A 23111-nucleotide genomic window follows, 5' to 3' on the forward strand; every position below is an offset into this window, starting at 1 on the left:
TAATCCATAAATATGTATTTCTCTCTAAAGGCGCGCATCCTGAGGAGATGAGTCAGGATCGTCAACTTCATCTTGCGACACTGACTCAGAAAATACTAGTTCATTAATAAATAATTCAAATATCTCCTTAGTATTTTATTTATTTATTTATTTTTTGTTTGTTTTTGTTTTTTGAGCTTCTGTGCCAAGAGTGTGTTTGCATGCAGTACAAATAGCCTATGGCGGCATTTTAGTACCATGTTGAAAAATAAGATTAACATCATAATATTTTAAGAATGAAGTCAAAATGACGATAATAAAATCAGGTTATAGGCCTATTGCGTGAAGTTAATGTAAGAATTCCACCTATACGCCGCCAATTTTTTTTTTTTAAATAAAATAAATAAATAAATAAAAATAAAAAGTCTGTTGCATCCAACCTGTCATTTTTCACATTTAACATAAAAACAGCAATAAAAGGTAGGCTCATTGACGTTTTTTTAAACTCTAATTGATCGATTTCATGAAACATTCGTTTGTATTAAATTGTTCAGATGTTTTCAACATGCATTCAAATATGTATTCATGTTTATTTCGTGCTGCAAATATTAAAGACGAAAATGTCATTGATTCACATGCTGCTTGAACTGAGACGAATATAGGATATATTACGAATATAATACGAATATATCTCACTACAAATTTAGAAGCGTAAAAACATATTTATTGTTTGTAGCCTAGTATTTTATTATAAAATTGACAGAAGGGTGACACTTTGTGTTTTAATATAAGTAACAAAGCACAAATCTTATTGTGATTATTGGGTGGCTTGCGTGCTACAAACGATGAATGTTCATTAAATATTATTTCCAAGCATTTATACCATAAATAAAACAGTTTGTGAATACACCAACGTTAATCACTTCAGAAAAATCAACAATAAGTTAACCGAGTTGGAGCCAATAACGTTCGGGGGGGCCCAATAAAATTTTTTGCATATGGGCCCGGGGCTGACTTGCTACACCACTGCTGTAGGCACACAGCGCTCAAGTTTAAAGAAATTCAGCTTCTAAAAACAAGTCTCTAGACCTTGCGGTTTAAAAAAAAAAAACTTCCCCTGCCCGTCTCGTGACCAAAACACTATCTGTGTGAACCCAGTATTCTAATAGTAGCCGGAAGGTTTGGTTACGGTCCGACAAATACGTGAATGGGCTACATATGTTTTTTGTTTTGTTTTTTTTACTTTGTGCTACGTCATCGCCCCCTTTCGTTACCTCAACCGCCCCCTCATCAGTGCAGCACTGTATCCCGGCTGGCGCCGGCTCTGAGGACGCGAATATTGGAGAATTGAGGAAACAATGGATGGTTTTCACGCTAAAGTAAAGTAAAAGATGCTTCTTAAACCAGAGAAGGTGAACATGTTGGTATTCTTGGGGGGGGGGGAGTTAGTCGCAAAAGAGCGACCAGTGGGAGGAATGAGTCTGAAGCCCAGAAGTGCCCAGCTCCCCCTGTCAAAGATCTAGCACACCCTCAGCACCTGCGTTCAAAATTCTCTGGCGCCGCCCCTGCCCAACCTGTATCCCGAAGCGCTCAACATCCCAGTCATCATCTTCCTACCATACACAGAGCCGCAAACAGGTCGAACGACTGCATCCGCAACATCTCTCCCTAGCCGTGCGTAATCAAAACGATGAATGTTCCTCGATGCGCAGAATGAATAATGAGTAATTTTTTATGTTAGTTCAAAAATCAGATTCGTAACTCGTAAAATTTAAAATTAAAATGAGAGACAATAATCCGTTTGTAAATTGCTCCAAAAAAATAGAAAATGAAAGTTTGAAGCCAACTTTCAATTTGGTTCATTTTGATGGTGCGAATTGAACAAAGAACTGCAAAGGGTTACACGGACCAAAATGGTTACAAGACTAATGAGAACATCCAGCATTTCTCCAAATTAAATTGTAAAAAATTCTACCTCTTGGCAACAAACATTTATTTTTTAATAATTAGTAAATGTCACATTAAAGCTTACATCTTTAAACAGCTAGGTCACCCAAAAATGAACATTTGAGCTTGCATATACTAGTCAAAACATACAGCACTTTTTTTTTTAAAGCAACAAGAAAAATAAAAAAGAGTAAGATTTGACAGTGCGTATATTCAAACTTTGTGTCACATTCAGTTCAATTCAATTCAATTCAAGACTAGTGAGAATATACCACATTTTTCCAAATTTTCAAATTCTTCTTCTTCAAAAAAAGTAAATTTCAAAGAAAAACGTTCATCCTAAGATTTAAGAGCGGTGATGGAGCATACAATTCAGACAATAATGACTTTTTCAGAGAATTTTGGCCTGTTTCTCACACAAAGTGATCCTATTTTCATATTTTTTATGATCATAGATCATTTTGATCCTTGATATCTTGTCCCCATCCACTTTCTTCAACAATTCCAGTCCCCATCCACTTGAAAGGTAACCACGGCTATCAAAGATTTTCAGGTAATAATAGCTTAAATTTCAGTCTGTTTCTTACACAAAGCTACACTCTAAAAAATGCTGGGTTGTTTCAACCCAATGTTGGGTCAAATATGAACTAACCCAATTGTTGGGTTAAAAAGCTAATTTAAAAATGTAACCAAAATTTAACCTAACAGTTGGGTTAGTCCATATTTGACCCAACATTGGGTTGAAACAACCCAGCATTTTTTTTAGAGTGTATCATATGGCTTTTATAAGACATACAACTCATACATACCACTTTTATAGTTTTAGTTTTTTTGTAACCTTTTTAGAGCACAAAATCTCCAGTCCCCATCCACTTTCATTGTATGGAAAAACAACATGAACATATCTCAAAATTTCTCCTTTTAAACATTGAATGTTCTTTTTTGGGCAAACTATTTCCTAAACCATAATTTAAACACACAGTCTGGCTGAAACACAAGACATCACTGGCGCAAAGTCATATGTCATCAAAAAGCATAGTGCTGAAAAAGACGTCATACTAAGTAATTATGCTCGTGTGGGTTTCAGAAACCGCTTTTTAATGCTTCAAACGTGCACCCTAAACACTAAACATATACATCATCCATCGAATCATGCATGCTCATACACACACCGGTGGATTTTAAAACTCCATGTAGAGCAAGCCCAATGCATCTAGAATAACCTACTTCAGACATGCCGGTTAACCAGACATGACAATCATGCTATTTACACACACACACACACACACACACACTCAGTTAAAGAAAACCTCTGGTTTGCAATCAAATCACACAGACATCCTCGGCACACAGTTCTGTCTGAATGTCACAGAACAGCAAATTAATGCCAAATGACACACAAATTAATTCTCACACACTCAGCTCCTTGGAGAGAAAATAAATCAAGACTGCAGACCCCAAAGCCTCGGCAAATCCCTAGCACACACACACACACACGATTCGTAAGTCGACTCACAGAGCGCAATGGAACGGCACTTCTCTTGCACGGCTCAGCCAGATGTTGCAGGCGATGATTTGAGCATGTCTGTGATTGCATGCGTGTGTGTGTGTGTGTGTGTGCAGTCCAGGTCTCCAAAGGTCTACGGCCACAGTGTGCAGGTTTCCTAGCAGTGTTAGATGGGTTCAGTGCTACAGGCTGTCTCTCTGCACGCTGCTGTAACAGAGAGTGTCGCTCTGCAGTGACCGAGAGAGAGAGAGAGAGAGAGACAGACAGAGAGACTCAGAGAGGTTGAGCACTGGGACGCTGCAGAAGAAACGTGCCTAACAGTGGGAACCTATCACAAAGCTCTCTCTCCCTGTGTACGAGATGGAGGATGGGAAGAGATTCATCGCCCTCTATGGTTGGACTGGAGACGTACAGCAAATTTTATATCCATTTTTCATAATGTAAATTACTATGTTGTGCTGCCTAAATGCCTAAAATGATTTAGCTTTTTAGTGTTTTATTTTTACTGCATTAATAATTAATAGTATAACATTTTAAGTTCACCCGTTCAGCATTCACAAAAATATTAAGCAGCCAATTTTCAGCTACTATGTAGACCTGAAGAGCCATCACAACTCTGAGCTTTAGGTTTCAAACTAATGATGTTCGAGCTGCAATTGTTGTCTTAAGGTGAGTTCACCCAGAAATGAAAATTCTGTCAATAATTACTCACCCTCATGTCGTTCTAAATCCGTAAGACCTTCATTCCTCTTCAGAACACAAATTAAGATGTGACCGCACATCGAAGACTGGCATATAAGAGAAAAAAATCGTTATATTAAAAAATCGTATATTTGTTTTCTTTGCACACAAAAAGTATTCCCGTAGCTTTTTAAAATTAAGGTTGAAACACTGATGTCACATGGACTATTTTAACGATGTCTTTACTACCTTTCTGTGCCTTGACCGTGGTAGTTCCCTTGCTGTCTATGCAGGGTCAGAAAGCTCTCAGATTTCATCATAAATATCTTAATTTGTGTTCCGAAGATGAAAGAAGGTATTACAGGTTTGGAACGACATGAGGGTGAGTAATTAATGACAGAATTTTCATTTTTGGGTGAACTATCCCTGTAACTGGATCTTTTTAAAGATTTGATTGAACCGATTACACATTCTATGTAACATGGAACTACCATAATACCTTTTATCACTTATTTCATTACAAAAAAAAGTATGCCGTGTAAGAATTTTGGGTACAATTTCAAGTCATGTCTTAAATGGGTGAATCTTTAAAACAGAAACTCTAAAAACCATTTCTGTAAGTAAAGGTCAAGGGAGGTCTGATATTTCTTCTACTGTGACAAGAACTTCACAGTCAGACGCTCAACTTGGTTTGCCAAGTTTCAATACATTTCATAACAAACCCACACAAAATGAGTAAATGAAGTGTTTAGGGTGCCATTGCCCTTGAGTGAGTACAGAGCACATGATGAAGAACAGGTGCCACCAGAACCCCCAGAGAGAGAGAACAGACTGTATTGAATTCTCATAACATCCCACAGCTGCTGCCTTCCAGGACCTCAGTACCAGAAGGAACATTTTTAACGTTTTTGAGGAAAGAGCAATTGTATATACAATAAAGACAGACATCTGTGTCACTTGCCTCATGGCAAGTAAAATATTAAAGGAGAAAAATATATTTCAAATGATTAAATATTAATATATATTCACATAATATAAATAAACACTTACATAGTAAAATATAATGTAGAGCAGTTTAAATATGGTGGTCACACTTTATTTTAAGGTCCAATTCTCGCCATTAACAAACCATTAACTACAATTTTTGCCGTTAAAAACTTCTAATCTGCTGCTTATTAATAGTTAGTAAGGTATTTATTAGGTTTAGGTATTGGGTAGGATTAGGGATGTAGAATGGTCATGTAGAATATGTGCTTTATAAGTAGGCTACTAATAATCAGCCAATATGTTAATAATAGGCATGCTAATAAGCAACTAGTTCATTGTGAGAATTGGTCCCTGTACTAAAGTGTTACAAATATTGTATACGTGAGAATACAGAAAAATTTATAGTGATGTACATCATTATATTTTGTAATGGTTAACAAGGTTATGTCCGCCTTTAATGGTTATTTTGGTTTCTTCCAACTTCACTGACTAATTATATCTACACCTGTGACTCATGTTTTACCTGACACACTCTTAAGGAAGGCTGAAGGCAGAAATGCATCTGTGTGCAGTGTTTTAGTCATTTTAAATGCTTCTATTGTGAACTTTTTTGGACCGGAAGAAGTGCCTTGTATTTCTTTCTATCGTTAACAAATCCATTTATTCCATCACACCTGGTTGGGCCATTGTGTTAACACTGAACAGGCTGTTTTTGATACTGTACCTTTAAGACTTCTATATTTAAATGACATTGGGTAAGAGCAGTTGACCTAAAAACATAAGTAACAACATCAACACCAACACTAAATGATTAAATATAGAACTGCATTGACCTGTAAACAAGAACTTAATATGCGTTTATGGTTCTGAATGACCTCACAAGGAAAAGATTATGGACATTTTTTCCCCCCAAAATAGCAGCCCTTTAATTAACTAATATAAACCAGCTTATGCAGACCTAGTTATACATTTGGCTAGTGGCGGGCAGTCAGAAAAACCTACATAACACATGTGTGACCATTCTCACAAACATAAACAAGTGAGCAACATCTGGCGAGTTAACATGTTTCACTCTCACACCGCATTAAATCATAAAATCCTTATTTGCTACACGCAGCAGCACTGCACCTTTCAGCCCAGTAGGCAGATGTAGCACTTTATTATAGTTTAATATCTCAGTAATGACTCTGTGTGTGTGTGCGGGTTTCTGTGTGCCCCCATATTTGGAGTGGGCATCAGGAAGACAGCTGTTTAGATAATAAGCCTCTAATTAGGAGAGAGGGACTGAGCTGAAACCAGTGAGCAGACATGCTCATTTAGAAACCTGCTCAATGAATTTCATTCTTTAATTGTCCTTGTTACATGTTACATGTAAGTACTCTAGCAATAGCAATAAATGATGCTTAATTACATGCAATAACCAAAAACCAAACCTTAATCCTAACCTCAGTACTCAATTGTGTGTGTGTGTGTGTGTGTGTGTGTATGTATATATATATATATATATATATATACGCACATGTTGTGTTTTCCTCCCCCACGTGCTCCATGTTTATGATTATGCCCATATTTGGTTTTCCTGTTCCTGTTCCTCATTATAGTTCATTAGTTTCCACCTGTGTTTATTAATCATCTCGTCAGTTCCTTTGTTTGCTCCATTACTTAAACCCAGTGTTTCCTAGTGTCTTGCGTTCGCTGTTAAATGTCATTTCATGTACTCAGTGTTTCCCATGTTCCCGGCTTTGTTTTCATTAAAGATTTTTTTTTTTAAAGAGTAAAGAAATTTGCTTTACTCCTCGTCTCCTCGCTCCTTCGTTCCCGTGCTCCCAGTGTGAAATCGTGACAGTAATTAATTTGAATAAAAATTGTAATCGACTGACAGCCCTAATATATATGTGTATATATATATATATATATATATATATATATATATACATTTTAATGTAAACATGCTAATAATACATGCATTGGGTCTCATTTACCAAGAGCATGAAATCTACATAGCAATGTTTTAATAAAAAATCACTTGTACTTGTTCATTAACTATTCAAAATTCTTATTCTAGACTGAACAACAAGAACAACTGAAACCACTAAAACCACACATACGTAAAAAAAAAAAATAAATAACACTCTGGGTGGTCTTACAAAATGAAACGTGTTAAAATGTATAGATATTTAATTTAAAATTCTTTATATTTCATAAGAGTAATGGAAGGCTGTAAAGCAATTTTTTGTGGAAAGCCTTATATGGAGATGGTTTGCTTGTGTTTATGCAAATTACTAACCTCAAGCACATTGTCGCTCATTTAGAATACTTCAAATTCATTAGAATTATAGCATTAGAACAGGTTAAGAACAAATTCATGTGCATATGCAAGTGCAAGTGCTGTGAATTAGGTGGAAATTTTTCATGAGAAATTATCCTGTGCATATAAATATGCTTAATCCACGCAATTAAATGAGACCCATAGTATGTTTACTAAACTAAATAACTAAATTATTAATGAATCAATTAACAAAATAATAGTAATAATAATAATAATAAAAATCAGATCATTGGCTCTAAAGTATCATGCTTTCCTGTGATAATGTGTCTTATCTGAGACATGTCAATCAGTGTAGTCCAAGAGTCTGGCGGAATGTAGAAGTAGTCTATCTGAGTTGCATCTAACACACACAAACACACATGAGCACACACGCTCATTTCTCACACTGGGAGTGGCGTTAGAGTGGTTAATAGAAAATGTCCATCATCCTCAGAGCTGTAGAAGGAGCTGCAGCCTCCATCATTTACACAACACACACACACACACACACACACACAGTCTCTCCAATTCTCAGTTCATTTTACAGATATCACACAATGACAAGTTTATAAAAGATGAGTGATGTCTTTGTGGAGAAATAAAGATCTTGTGTGCAGTGTAATAACCCTGAAGATTAAAGGGCAGGAATGTACTTCTAATTGTCAAATTTGTCATAAATGATGAGGCTTGTTTAAAGCTCTTACAATGGACACAATTGTTAAGAGTTGTTCATATGGGCAGTAAATATTTTACTAAGCTTTAATAATTAAAGAGGACATTAAATAACTCTCTAACAGCATTTAGAGTGTTCAATACTAAATCTAAAAGTTGCCAGAGATACAGATAAGATGTATGAGGAGACTTCCTAAAATACACTAACTTCAGTCTTTTTAATGCACACTCTCTCAATTCAGTACAGCTCAGTTTAGTTTAGTGCAGTTCAGTTCTGGGGGTGTGTTTCCTAAAATCATAGTTAGCTAACTATGGTCATTAGTTCCATTGATCTCTACTGGTAACGAAGAAATTTGAGACCATAGTTGCTTTTGGGAAACGCACCCCTGATTAACATTTCCCGCACAACATTTCAGTTCAACTCTCTCAGTTCAGTTCATTTCAGTTCAGCTGTGCCCACTTCGGTTTGGTTTAGTTCAGTTCAGTACAGCTTAGTTTAATTTAGTTCAGTTCAATTCAGTGCAGTTTAGTACAGCTTGGTATAGTTTAGTTTAATTCAGGTCAGCACGTCTCAGTTTAGTTCAGTAAGGTTCAGTTCACTACAGCACAACATCTAAGCTCAATTCAGTACAGCTTAGTTTAGTTGAGTACAGTTCAGGTCAGTTCACTAAAGCTCAACATCTTAGTTCAACTCAGTTCAGTACAGCTTAGTTTAGTTCAGAACAGCTCAGTTTAGTTTAGTTCAATTCAGTTCAGCACAGTTCGGTTCAGTACATCACATCTCAGCTCGACACAATTCAGTACAGCTTAGTTTAGTTTAGTTTAGTTCAATTCAAGTCAGTACAATCCAGTTCAGTACAGCTCAGTTTAGTTCAGCTCAGCGCAACTCAGTTCAGTTCAGCTTTCTTTAATTCAATTCAATACAGTACAGGTCAGTATAGTTTAGTCCAGCTCAGTTTAGTTTAGCTCAGTTTAGTTCAGCACAGCACATCTAATGGCACTTTTCCACTGCGTGGTGCTCAGTACAGCACGGCACGGTTCGGCTCGGCTTGCGTTTCCACTGCAGTTCAGTACCGCTTTAGAGTGGACGGGATTATTCACATATCGTTATAGTTGCGCCGCCTCTACTACCACGACTCCTAAAAAAAACTTTTTCATTCCGCGTCGCCCCATCAAGCTCTCGCTGGATCCACTCTTCTGCTATCAACGAGAGGAACGTAAACTCAGTTCAGTAGAGCTCAGTTTAGTTCAGTACAGTTCAGTTCACTACAGCACAACAGCTCCATTCAACTCAGTTTAGCTTAGTTGAATTCAATTCAGCACAGTTCAGGGCTGCGTTTCCCAAAAGCAGCGTAAGCCTAAATTGATCGTAGATCCATTGGTGGCAATGGGCCTCATTTATCAATCTAACGTAGAAACAAGCACAGATCCGTGCGCACAAATCAATTTATGACAGAGTTCACGTGTGATTCATGAAACATTCGTATGCCGCCAATCTCATCGTACGAATAATCGAAACCCGGCCAAAAAGAGGAAGTAATCTCATGAAAGAGAAATTGATCTTACTCCAAAAACACCCGTTAACTTTGTAATTGCAAACAATTAGGCTACATTAATTTATGTAATTTATATGTATATTAAAATACTGGTAAATATAAACAGCCTATTTAGTTCCCCTCACTCTACAACAAATATTTTAAATTTAACGGTATTCAGAACAGAACAAGAATGAAAAATAAGTAGTTATAAAGCGATCAGGTGGATTAAATCAAATAAAGATATAAAGAAAAAAATAATAAAATGCATTAAGAGTGTCACAAAAACGGGCGTAGCCTATACTTGTTGCACAGTTTTTTTCCCTCTGTTAATTACATTGTATTATATTATATATTTTGTGTGATCCTATTTATTTTATTCCTTTTATAGACTTAATTTCTGTTTTTCTCCTTTCACAGAAGTGCTGCAGGTGCATGATGTGACGATTGAATCCTCATGGTCTTGTTTATGCTGCTATTCGCATATAAAGCTAAAGCCCTTTATATATATTTTTTTAAAAAGACATTCTAATCTTACTGGTTAACGATCGACTAATGAGCTACTAATGTTGTTTGTGTGTGCGTGAGGGACCTGAGCGATCAGGTGGATTAAATCAAATAAAGATATAAAGAAAAAAATAATAAAATGCATTAAGAGTGTCACAAAAACGGGCGTAGCCTATACTTGTTGCACAGTTTTTTTCCCTCTGTTAATTATATTGTATTATATTATATATTTTGTGTGATCCTATTTATTTTATTCCTTTTATAGACTTAATTTCAGTTTTTCTCCTTTCACAGAAGTGCTGCAGGTGCATGATGTGACGATTGAATCCTCATGGTCTTGTTTATGCTGCTATTCGCATATAAAGCTAAAGCCCTTTATATATATATTTTTAAAAAGACATTCTAATCTTACTGGTTAACGATCGACTAATGAGCTTCGTTTGACAGTTAGGAAAAAAAAAAAGAAAAAAAAAATTGCTGTCATTCTACAATTCTCCACCACATTTACTATGCTGCGCACAAGTTCAGGTAACTCAAAAACTTGCATACACAAGCTGAGACCAGACGTGAGATTTGATCGTAGCCACCGCTCACATCCATATTGATAAATTCCAAGTTTTGCGTTGAAACGACCGTACGCCCAATTTTCTGTCATACGTTCATTTCGTAAATGAGGGCCAATGGGTCTACGATGTACTTAGGCTTACGATGCTTTTGGGAAACACAGCCCAGTTCAGTACAGCACATCTCAGTTCAACCAGTTCAGTAGAGCTCAGTATATTTCAGTACAGCTCAGTTTAGTTCACTACAGCACAACATCTCAGTTCAACGCCGTTTAGCTTAGTTGAATTCAACTCAGCACAGTTTAGCTCATCACAGCACATCTCAGTTCAACCAGTTCAGTAGAGCTCAGTTTAGTTCAATTCAGTTCAGTTAAACTCAGTTTAGTTGAGCTAAGCAGCTTAGCAGTTCAGCTTTCTTTAGGTCAATTCAGTTCAGCACAGCCCATCTCATTTCGATTAAGCTCTGTTCAGTTCACTAAGGTCATTGAGTACAGTTTAATTCAGTTTAATTTAAAAGGCTGACTCAAATCCAGCAATGTTAAATTAGCACGTTTGTTTATTGTAGTACTGCCAAGCAATCTCTTGTTTGTCTCGTCTTTTGTCTCTGAGATGTCTGATTGTAATTGAGCGTAGTGGAGTGTAGTTGATTACCATGTGTTGTCTGTTACCGCAAGAACGGCTCCTTTAAAAATGTACTACAGCACATGGCATCTGGCTAATGTGCCTGCCTTCCATCCTTATGAGTTTAAAACCTTATGAGCTCAAATCCCAGAAGCATCACCACCAGCCATAAGAATACTACTGAAACTAAAATTCGTATCTACACATCTGTTGCTGTAGAGCACAGAGAGCGGTATTATCCTCTTTCTGTCTTTCTGTGTGAGCATGTGTGAGCTCGAGCTGATCAAAGACAGTGTTTATGTGTAGAGATCAGGGTGGAGATGCTGTAGTCGTAGCTATCAAAGACCTGTCTCATTACATGACACACGCCGCCCAGCAGACTCTCATTAGTCTCGCCTAGTCAGACTTTTGACTTGAGGAAAAAAAAGTCTGGTCCTCAGTGCAGCTCACTCTGGACAACAGCCACCCATTCAGACAGGAGGTTCTGACAGATATGTAAACTGGCCAAGCACAGTTCTTTTTGTCTTCAAGTTTTGTTTATGGGTAGGATTATCTGAAATAGGCCCATCCTGTAAAATAATAATGCTTTTACAAGTAGTACGCCAATCTCCATGAAATAATAGAAAAAAAGAATAGTTTATACTTATTTGTAGAGCCCGACCAATATATCGTTTAGCCGATATTATCGGCCAATATGAGCCTGTCGCCGATATATCGGTATCAGAGCTAAAGCCCTTTATATATATTTTTTTAAAAAGACATTCTAATCTTACTGGTTAACGATCGACTAATGAGCTTCGTTTGACAGTTAGGAAAAAAAAAAAGAAAAAAAAAATTGCTGTCATTCTACAATTCTCCACCACATTTACTATGCTGCGCGCAAGTTCAGGTAACTCAAAAACTTGCATACACAAGCTGAGACCAGACGTGAGATTTGATCGTAGCCACCGCTCACATCCATATTGATAAATTCCAAGTTTTGCGTTGAAACGACCGTACGCCCAATTTTCTGTCATACGTTCATTTCGTAAATGAGGGCCAATGGGTCTACGATGTACTTAGGCTTACGATGCTTTTGGGAAACACAGCCCAGTTCAGTACAGCACATCTCAGTTCAACCAGTTCAGTAGAGCTCAGTATATTTCAGTACAGCTCAGTTTAGTTCACTACAGCACAACATCTCAGTTCAACGCCGTTTAGCTTAGTTGAATTCAACTCAGCACAGTTTAGCTCATCACAGCACATCTCAGTTCAACCAGTTCAGTAGAGCTCAGTTTAGTTCAATTCAGTTCAGTTAAACTCAGTTTAGTTGAGCTAAGCAGCTTAGCAGTTCAGCTTTCTTTAGGTCAATTCAGTTCAGCACAGCCCATCTCATTTCGATTAAGCTCTGTTCAGTTCACTAAGGTCATTGAGTACAGTTTAATTCAGTTTAATTTAAAAGGCTGACTCAAATCCAGCAATGTTAAATTAGCACGTTTGTTTATTGTAGTACTGCCAAGCAATCTCTTGTTTGTCTCGTCTTTTGTCTCTGAGATGTCTGATTGTAATTGAGCGTAGTGGAGTGTAGTTGATTACCATGTGTTGTCTGTTACCGCAAGAACGGCTCCTTTAAAAATGTACTACAGCACATGGCATCTGGCTAATGTGCCTGCCTTCCATCCTTATGAGTTTAAAACCTTATGAGCTCAAATCCCAGAAGCATCACCACCAGCCATAAGAATACTACTGAAACTAAAATTCGTATCTACACATCTGTTGCTGTAGAGCACAGAGAGCGGTATTATCCTCTTTCTGTCTTTCTGTGTGAGCATGTGTGAGCTCGAGCTGATCAAAGACAGTGTTTATGTGTAGAGATCAGGGTGGAGATGCTGTAGTCGTAGCTATCAAAGACCTGTCTCATTACATGACACACGCCGCCCAGCAGACTCTCATTAGTCTCGCCTAGTCAGACTTTTGACTTGAGGAAAAAAAAGTCTGGTCCTCAGTGCAGCTCACTCTGGACAACAGCCACCCATTCAGACAGGAGGTTCTGACAGATATGTAAACTGGCCAAGCACAGTTCTTTTTGTCTTCAAGTTTTGTTTATGGGTAGGATTATCTGAAATAGGCCCATCCTGTAAAATAATAATGCTTTTACAAGTAGTACGCCAATCTCCATGAAATAATAGAAAAAAAGAATAGTTTATACTTATTTGTAGAGCCCGACCAATATATCGTTTAGCCGATATTATCGGCCAATATGAGCCTGTCGCCGATATATCGGTATCAGGGAATAGGCCGCTGATATGAATTAGTTTGTCCAGCAGAGTGCACTCCATTGTTTGCTACTGATACAGTACCAGTCCAAAGGTTAGGAATGGAAAGTGTGTCCAAATTTTTGACTATACTGTACTATAATATAGCCTACACATAAAGAATATCGGCCGATATATCGGTATCAGTCTTTTTTTACTCCCTAATAGGGATATGCCGGTATCAAATTCTCATGTTGCGATTAATTGCTAATGCTTTTATCACGGTATAGGGTATTATCACAATATTTAAATTTAGTTTTTTAAAAAGTGCTGTCATAATACAGTATAACAGGTTTAATAACTCTTTTCTTATAACAAAAATAACTGAACATTTAAATGCAATAAAACAATACAGAAAAATGTATAAAGTTAAAAGTTTTACACAGATTAAAGTGCAAAAGAACTATAAAGACCAATAGGTATCATTTTACAATAAGACCTCATTAGTTAACCTTAGTTAATGCATTAACATTTACAATGAGCAATAGCTACATTTGCTACAGAAGTTATTAATCTTTGTTAAAAAAATACAAGTCTTTGTTCATGTTAGCTCATTAAATAACACAGTTGCAACTTTCGATTTTAACAATGTGTTATTACCTAAGATTAATGAATGTTCAGAATAATTTTTCATTGGCAGTTTATGTTAACTAATGAAGCCCTAATGTAAAGTGTGACAAAACAATAAAGAATCAAAACACTTTCAAACAATATCTAGGGCATGTTGTAGTCCAGATTCAAATGTAAAAAAAGATTGAAAATAAATAACCTATTAAGTCTAAATATTTAAGTATTTGGTGCTGTGATGAACATCATAGCAAATACACAAATCTGAATGGCTGTTTAAATCATTTAAACACGATTCGGAAACAGAAAGTAGTTTACAGGGTTTCCGGGGTAACGGCTGCATTTAAATTAATTATTATTAGTATTATTATTATTTCTGCAGTTTGGCGCCATCTGCTGTCAGAGAGTGAAAGTGCGCTTTCATCCAGAGCGTCTCTCACATGTTCCGCCATGTGCTTCTCGTTATCTCGTTATCTACTTCCTAATATCGGTATCGGCATCAGCCCCCAAAAAACCCATATTGGTCGGGCTCTACTTATTTGTATATAATACATTACTTGACATTCATAAATGAATTTGACAAACATTTTTACACAGAGCAGTTTTTTAAAGATTCTATTTCATCTTTCATAGAAGTTAAATGTAGATATCTTCTGCTACCCTCCATGACGAGAACCTATTGATCCATTTTTTCTCATGCAGAGAGAGAAAAGGAAAGAAATGGAGATGGGTTATGAAGAGAAAAGAGAGGAGAGAATCAATGGATAGCTTTTTAATTAGTCTTTAGTATAAAGGTGAGTTTTGTTGCTGAGTGCCACTGTCAGATAAAAACGTAATTGAGGTAGGTATCTATAAAACCAGCTACAATAGAGATACACCTCCTTTATGTATAATACGGATTTATTACAACCAGTCAAACTATCACTGTTTGGATAGTCCTTATAGTCTAAGTAACAAGTTCTAGACAAGAATCATTTGTGGACCAGACTTCATGCCAATAGTCAAAAGTCTGCATACTTGACACTTAGTGATTTCTTAGACACCAATGAGTTCTACATTTAGTGTACTCTAGTAAAACAAAAATCATCTTGTTAACACAATCCTACTTTGCATGTGTAGCTGGTCCAATTTGAGCACAGATTCAAAGTCAATTAGAGCAAAGTCACTGCTTCTCAGATGTTCCCTCCGCCGCTGAGAGGTCCTGCTGACCAGCACATTAGCAAACAGTGACCACAGGACATACAGCACAGTCTGTAAAATCAGCCTCATTATCTCTGCACTGCCACCCGAAAGAAAGAAAGAAAGAAAGAAAGAAAGCATCATAAGAAAATTAAAGTTGTGCCATCATTTGCAAAAAGGGTAAACTATCCCTTTAAGTAAGTATTGTAGGTAATGAAGCATTTTAAAAATCTTGCCAAGAGCTAACACAATAATTTGCCATGTGAAGACTTGGAATATATTGCCCAATTACACTGACTACTGCTGAGGTACTTTTATAGTTGTTTTGTTTTGTTTGAGCTTGACAGACACTGGTCAATGTTCACCTTTTATTTATGGAAAAGAGCAGCAAGAACATCCAACAAAACATCTACCTTTGTGGTCTTAAGAAGAAAGTCAGTTAACATAGGTTGAATAAATTATGAATTGTAATTTTTGCATCTCTTTAAAGGAATAGTTCACCCAAAAAATGAAAATTCTGTCATTAAATACTCACCCTAATGTCATTCCACATCCATAAGACCTTCATTCATTTTCGGAACACAAATTAAGATATTTTTGATGAAATCCGAGAGCTTTCTGACCCTGCATAGACAGCAACGCAACTGACACATTCAAGGCCCAGGAAGGTAGCAAGGACATCGTTAAAATAGTCCTTGAGATTAGTGGTTCAACCGTAATCTTATTAAGCCACGAGAATACTTTTTGTGCACAAAGAAAACTAAAATAACGACTATTCAACAATTTCTTCTCTTCCCTGTCAGTCTTGGTAGCGCGTTCACGACAGTACCACGCAAGTATATTCGTAGCTTCATAAAATTACGGTTGAACCACTGATGTCACATGGACTATTTTAATGATGTCCTTACTACCTTTCTGGGCCTTGAACGTGGTAGTTGTGTTACTGTCTATGGAGGATCAGAAAGCTCTCGAATTTCATCAAAAATATCGTGTTCCGAAGATGAACAAAGGTCTTTCGGGTTTGGAACGACATGAGGGTGAGCAATTAATGACAGAACTTTCATTTTTGGGAGAACAGCCTACTTCCTTAATTAATTAATTAATTCGTCTCCACTGATATGAAACTATCAGATGTGAATCTCATTATCTTTTCAAACATTAGGCTGCATTTGAAATGCACTTTGTGTTTCCTGAGCCCAGCCTTATTCCCAATTAGTGCTGTCAAACGATTAATCACGATTGATCGCATTAAAAAAAAGTTTTTGTTTACATAATATATGTGTGTGTAAGTTGTATATTTATTATGTATATATAAATACACACACATGCATGTATATATTTAAGAAAAATATGTTATGTTTATATATTAAATATATTTATAAATTAAATGAATATACTTATATGCATGTAAATACATGTACATATTTTCAAAATATATACATGCGTGTGTACTTATATATACATAATAAACATACACAGTACACACACATATATTATGTAAACAAAAACGTTTATTTTGGATCCGATTAATCGTTTGACAGCACTATTCCCAATACATTACAGCTTCTTTAAGGTAACACTTGCAGGTGTCCTGTATAGCGTGAGAGCCCATTAGCTTTCTCTAACCATGCATTGTTGCTGGAATCTCATTAATAGAGCCATAAAGCGACTAGCATTGATTGGGGGTGGTGGTTCAGAGCAGGCTAATTTTAAATTCAGCCATAGTCAGCACATATCCATTTGTCTAGAGGTAATTATGCCATACCAAGACGAGGCTTTGTGCATCCAGTCAGACACTGTTTGAGACGGGAGGCCTCAAGGAATACTAACACTATAATACATTTTATTATGAAGCAAGGAAATAATTTGATCTTCATAATATATTTATCCGCAAGGTTTCTCTAAACCTAGTAGAACACTCCACCTGCAATATTTTGTCCGTAGAGATTTTTGTGGCATTTCGGTAGTCTGCATGGCCACTGGAAGAGTAAAGTGTGTGTGTGACTTTACTTATATGGAAAGATCAATAAAAAATGAAATGTGGAGCCAAACCTGTATAATGTTTTACTGTGCATGAAGCACAAAAAGAGAAATGTTAAACAATGTTCAAGCTGCTATTTTTATACAGCAAAAGTGGAAGGTATTTTACAATGTTGATCTCCTAAAAAAGCCCCATAAATGTAATTTAATATTTGTGAGGAAAATATCAAAATGTAAGTTAAATTTAAGCTATTCATTGATAATCTTTGTTTCTGGTCATCTCAGTCCCAGTGGACATTGAGTACTTTTGTGGTCATTTTTAAATCTGACAGTGTGAATAAGCATATGGATATTTGGATATTTTGTATGTGTCTACTCTACACTATTAAATTAGCAGATTTTTTACAAATTAAAAATAACTGCAAATTTATTTAAAGATTCAAACATTCAGTCATCACATGCAGGTAAACATATGTCTAAAACATATGACTAAAACTATACTAAAAGTCTGGGGTCAGCAAGTTTTTTTTAAAATAAATAAATATTCAGCAATGATTCATCGATTTGATCAAAAGTAACAATAAAAGACACTTTTTTGTTTTCTATTTCAAAAAAATATGTTCTTTTGAACATTCTATTCATCAAAGCATCCTGAAAAAAAGATTAAAAATAAAAGTATCACACACCAAAACACCATATTAGAATGTCTTCTGAAGGATCATGTGATACTAAAGACTAGAGTAATGATGCTGAAAATGCAGCTTTGATCTCAGGAATACAGTGGGTACGGAAAGTATTTTTCGGAAAGTATTGCAGCCATTTGCTAAAATCATTTAAGTTAATTTTTTTTCCTTTTAAAATGCATTAAAATAGATTACTAAATTGTAATAATATGCAACAAAATATTTCATCAAATAAATGCAGCCTTGGTGAGCATTTTAAATACTACTTTTAGAAACATTAAAAGAAAAAAAATACTGACCCAAATATTTGAACATCTTTCCTACATGCACAGAAAAGCTGCACAGCCAAGGAAAAAGTTTCATAAATATTTATTATTTAAAGAATAGTTTTGAATTTGTTTTAATTCAAATGTCACAACCCATTTTCTCTTTCAAAATAATTTATAAAATAACAGTTTCCAAAATAAGGCCTTTCCAACACCTTCCAAATTGATCTCAATCAAGCCTATTTCCATACTGAAAGCAAAGCGTGGTGCATTATGGACCTTGTGCGGAGGGATCAATAGACACACACTTGTTATTAAATCAGAAATGCCACCCATATGGCCCATCAGCTTTCAGGCCATCACACACATACATTAATGCATAGCTGTTTGTTCTTAGAGTGCCAGGAAGCATTAAATGGATTTAGATATGAATCTACACTCATTCTCAGTTCATCAAACACTCATGCACTACCTGAGGGGCTTGTTGAAGTGTGTGTGGCGAGGTTTCATCAGTAAGAGAGGGTGTAAATCACCTATCATCTATATGCAGATGAAATCAATTCAACCGCTGAACCTCACGCCTGCTGAGCATCATCTAATTGATGTTCCTCTGTAATGCTCGCAACGACAGCCTGATTCACTCCGCGCGTTCGTATATGCACGCACACGTACGTAAGTGTACCGAAAACAAACACACCGCAACGCAAAGCAAGCGAGTTCCACCAAATCAGAGAATTAATTAGAAGTAATCAGAAAGCATGACAGTTTCTGAAACATGCTCTCAAAAACTCTCGCAAACACACGCTGGTAGATTAATAAGATACAGAGGTGGCTTGCTGAACAGATAAAAGGTGTTGTACGACACTAAATGCCACGATGACGCTTGTATCGGTACAATAATAGAGATATTGCCAGTTTCTCATGCACCATTTGCATGAATGAATTCAAGTAATACTCTAAAACAGCTCAGCTGTGTGTCAAACCTGTGTGTATTCCTCCACGCTTCCTAAAATCTGCTGAAGCACAGCTAAAAATCGCTGTAAATAAGCACAGATAAATTTACATTAATACACAAAAATAGATTCATAAATGTATATAAATATACAAACAAGCGAATTTCTATGACACCAAACAAAACTGCAAAAATAAGTGTTACAGCCATAAACAACATTAAGAATTTTGTGATATTTTCTTGGCACTAAAAGTGATTTTGTGTTTTGATATATGTATATTTTGTGTTATTTGTATTGTATCACATGTACCACACTTTGGTTAGTTTTATATATGATAGGCTACATATGCATAGACGTTTGACCAGGGGAAAAGCTAAAATTCACGTCTTTGGGATCAAATGTAATTTGACAAAGAAAAAGTCAAGTTTTACACTACAAGTTATGAATTCATGCATCAAATCTTCTGTGCAACACACAGCCTTGTGGAAATGGCGAAGAATTGCCATTACAATAAGCATTCTTTAAAAAAAAATTTTTTTTGCCTAAACACCTTTCAAGAAAGGTACTTCTGGTCTTGGCAGATCAATAGTAGTTCTTCAAGCAGAAGTAATGTCTAAATATTCCTACAGCCCCTTCTGCTTCATCCCGTCTTCCATTGTTTGCTCAAACAGATACTGTCACTTCAGCACGTAGTACTACACAAACAAACAAAGCATTTACTGCTTTCAAATCACAATTAAATGATCATAATTACAAGAAAAGCTTGCATCAACTTGATAATAATGTTGTAGTAAGTAGTGGGAAATTATCTGAGCCATGACTCGATTGCAGATTGCAGGCGAGTCAATTGAAGAATCATGGCAGAAGTTTGTTGGTTATGGTAATATTTCATTTGCGAATATTGACGGAATTCACTTGCACACACTTTGTGCAGAATATGCTAACCATTTAGCCAGTGTATGAGACAACAGCGTTGAACTAAACTACATTTACCATCTTATTGGCACAACAAGAACAAAACACACAAGAATTCATTAATTACAAGCCCTAATTTGCATCCTGTGCTCTTTACATTGTTATAATTCTGCTAAAAAACCCTGCTTTTGTTGGTAAATGAAAAAGACTGTCCAATGTCTCCAAATAATTAAGCTGATTGCAAAAATTATGACTTTTTCCAAACAGGTTTCCCGAACACTTCCCCTTGTTTCCCATTGGTTGAAAAAACAGATAGCCTAGGGCTGGACAATATGGCCAAAATTTATATCACGTTATATTTCTTAATTTCGGTTGATACGATATAATTCCGATATCGATATAAACACTATAAAAACAAGCCTCGTAAAAACTGCCAAGAATGCCCACCACAGATGTCTGTGCATACAAACTTATGAAAAATGAATTTGCCAGGTGCATGACAATATTTTAGAACAAAAACAGCACAAATAAATTAATTTTCACCTTTTATTTGTATTTAGCCTTCATACAAACAAGAAATGTGAAATCACTGTCAAATAATCGTCTCAGACTTACCTAATTAATATTAATATCTTTAACTTCAAACTATAGGCTGACATTCACTACCAGTCAAAAGTTTTTGAACAATAAGATTTTTTATTGTTTTTAAAGAATTCTCTTCTGCTCACCAAGCCTGCATTTATTTGATGTAAAATACAACAAAAACAGTAACATTTTAATATATTTTTACTATTTAAAATAACTGTTTTCTATTTGAAAATATTTTAAAATGCAATTTATTCCTATGCTTTCAAAGCTATACTTTTTAGCATTATTACTCCAGTCACATGATCCTTCAGAAATTATTCTAACATTCTGATTTGTTGCACAAAAATAATTTATTATCATGTTGAAAACAGCTGAGTAGATTTTTTTCAGGTTTCTTTGATGGATAGAAAGTTCAGAAGAACAGCATTTATCTGAAATAGGAATCTTTTGTAACATTATAAATGTCTTTATTATCACTTTTGATCAATTTAAAGCATCCTTGCTAAATAAAAGTATTAATTTCTATAATTTTTTTCCAAAAAGAAAAAAAGAAAGAAATCATACCTACTCCCAAGCTTTTGAATGGAATAGTGTATAATGTTACAAAAGCTTTTTATTTCAGATAAATGCTGATTTTTGGATTTTTCTATTCATCAAAGAATCCTGAAGAAAAGTACTCAACTGTTTTAAATGACACTGAAGACTGGAGTAATGATGCTGAAAATGCAGATTTGATCACAGGAATAAATTACATTTTAAAATATTTTCAAATAGAAAGCAGTTATTTAAAATAGTAAAATTATTTCAAAATTGTACTGTTTTTGCTGTACTTTGGATCAAATAAATGCAGGCTTGGTGAGCAAAAGAGAATTCTTTAAAAAAAAAAACATTAAAAATCTTACTGTTCAAAAACTTTTGACTGGTAGTGTAGGCTGACTATTCTTATATATTGAAACAAATGTGCTTTACCCAGTATAAAGAGTATGAAAAGTGCCCTGAGTAAAAAATTGAGCAACAACAAAAACATGTTGCTGGAGACGGGCTTGTTGAAAATGCACACTTGATTGTCTGCCAGCAGGAGGCGCTTTGAGAGCGGTAGAACTAGCGGTTTTCTCCAGTAACGGCTGTAAACAAAGCAGCTCTGCTCATGAACTCTACTTTATCAGATAAAATGAAAATGCCATCGAAACTTTTCTGAAGACAGTCCTTTCCCTTCAGAGATACATTCATATAAAACACCCGCGACGCGTTTTGATTTTGAAACGTGCAGTGCTCATGTTTATTCAACGAAGTCAAACACCACAAATAAATCAATGTATGGGAAACACTGGTAATGTATATATGTATATTGAAAATGTGTTTAAAAATCATATCACCGTTATTGAAAAAAATTATATCGCGATACATATTGATATTGAATTATTGAATTACTCTAAGATAGCCCCGCCCCAAACTCACACCACTGGTTGATGGTGCTGTGTCAGGCTAGTCAAGTACGATAATTTAATTGTACCATGCTGTTTGCAGGTTTAGAGTGTATAAATGTACGAATAATTGTCTTAAGCCAGAATAGAAGAAATCATTTAAAACATCTAAAAAAATGACACACTTCACCTTTAACTATCCTTTCAGTGCTCGCTGATGTGACTAAGATCTGTTTAAATTTCTGTAATTCACACAGTGCTGATAGAGTTGTGACCCATGTGGGATTGAAGGGGCAGTTAATTTCACCTCATTAGCAGGAAACAGTCACAATAGATAGCCTCTCTTCAAATGATGCCTTTGTTTGATTACCACACACAACGGCAGCAGAAATCCTCAAGGCAGATGCTGCAAGGCTGGAATCAATGATGGACAATCCCGACTGCCTTATCAGATTCACGCTTGGTTGACAACGTTCATCTTGTATAAAGTAACTCTGGTCATGTCAATTCCTCATATTCCTTTTTAAATCTTCAACTAATATAGTCTGGGTAAGAAGTCTGACAAACATCGTCCGGCAAAATCAGGGTTCTTCCTAAACTTTAAACCAAACTCTGGGAGATTGCTTTTCTATTGATCACATTAAGGGTTAGACTTGTGCCCTGCTTTCATGTGCACTATTTGTGAGAAAGGAGACACTTGAAAAGAGGACAGTCTCAGAGGGTTTCCGGCCAAAGCCAACGTAAATGTTAAACATAACTATGATATTTCCCATGCATGCACTTTAGTTTTATCCTCATGGATTCAGCATTTAGTACTTTGTTGTTTGTTTCTCTGTTTGTTTTAGACCTCTAATAGTCACTGACCCACTTATTGACTATCTGATATATGCTGCACTAAAAAGACAGGCAAGAACCTGCGAAAGATTTGTCTTTTTTTCTCCCATGTTGGATTAAT

At 35.8% G+C, this 23111-nt stretch overlaps 1 protein-coding gene across 2 annotated transcripts in view; it reads right to left on the bottom strand.

The window, feature by feature from the left end:
* LOC107556800 (membrane-associated guanylate kinase, WW and PDZ domain-containing protein 2-like) overlaps nt 1–23111 on the bottom strand; it is a 71668-nt gene that overhangs the window by 4990 nt on the left and 43567 nt on the right. The window contains exon 1 of one of the 2 annotated variants that reach the window (XR_001605319.1): nt 3443–3728. The exons of the other annotated variant lie outside the window; for it this stretch is intronic. The gene's annotated coding sequence lies outside the window, so the exon portion shown is untranslated. Of the gene's footprint in view, nt 1–3442; nt 3729–23111 lie in introns of those variants that run through there. 2 annotated transcript variants of the gene reach the window in all.

The sequence above is a fragment of the Sinocyclocheilus grahami genome, unplaced genomic scaffold, assembly GCF_001515645.1.
Source record: "Sinocyclocheilus grahami isolate Dianchi unplaced genomic scaffold, SAMN03320097.WGS_v1.1 scaffold579.1, whole genome shotgun sequence".
Taxonomy (NCBI): Eukaryota; Metazoa; Chordata; class Actinopteri; order Cypriniformes; family Cyprinidae; genus Sinocyclocheilus; species Sinocyclocheilus grahami.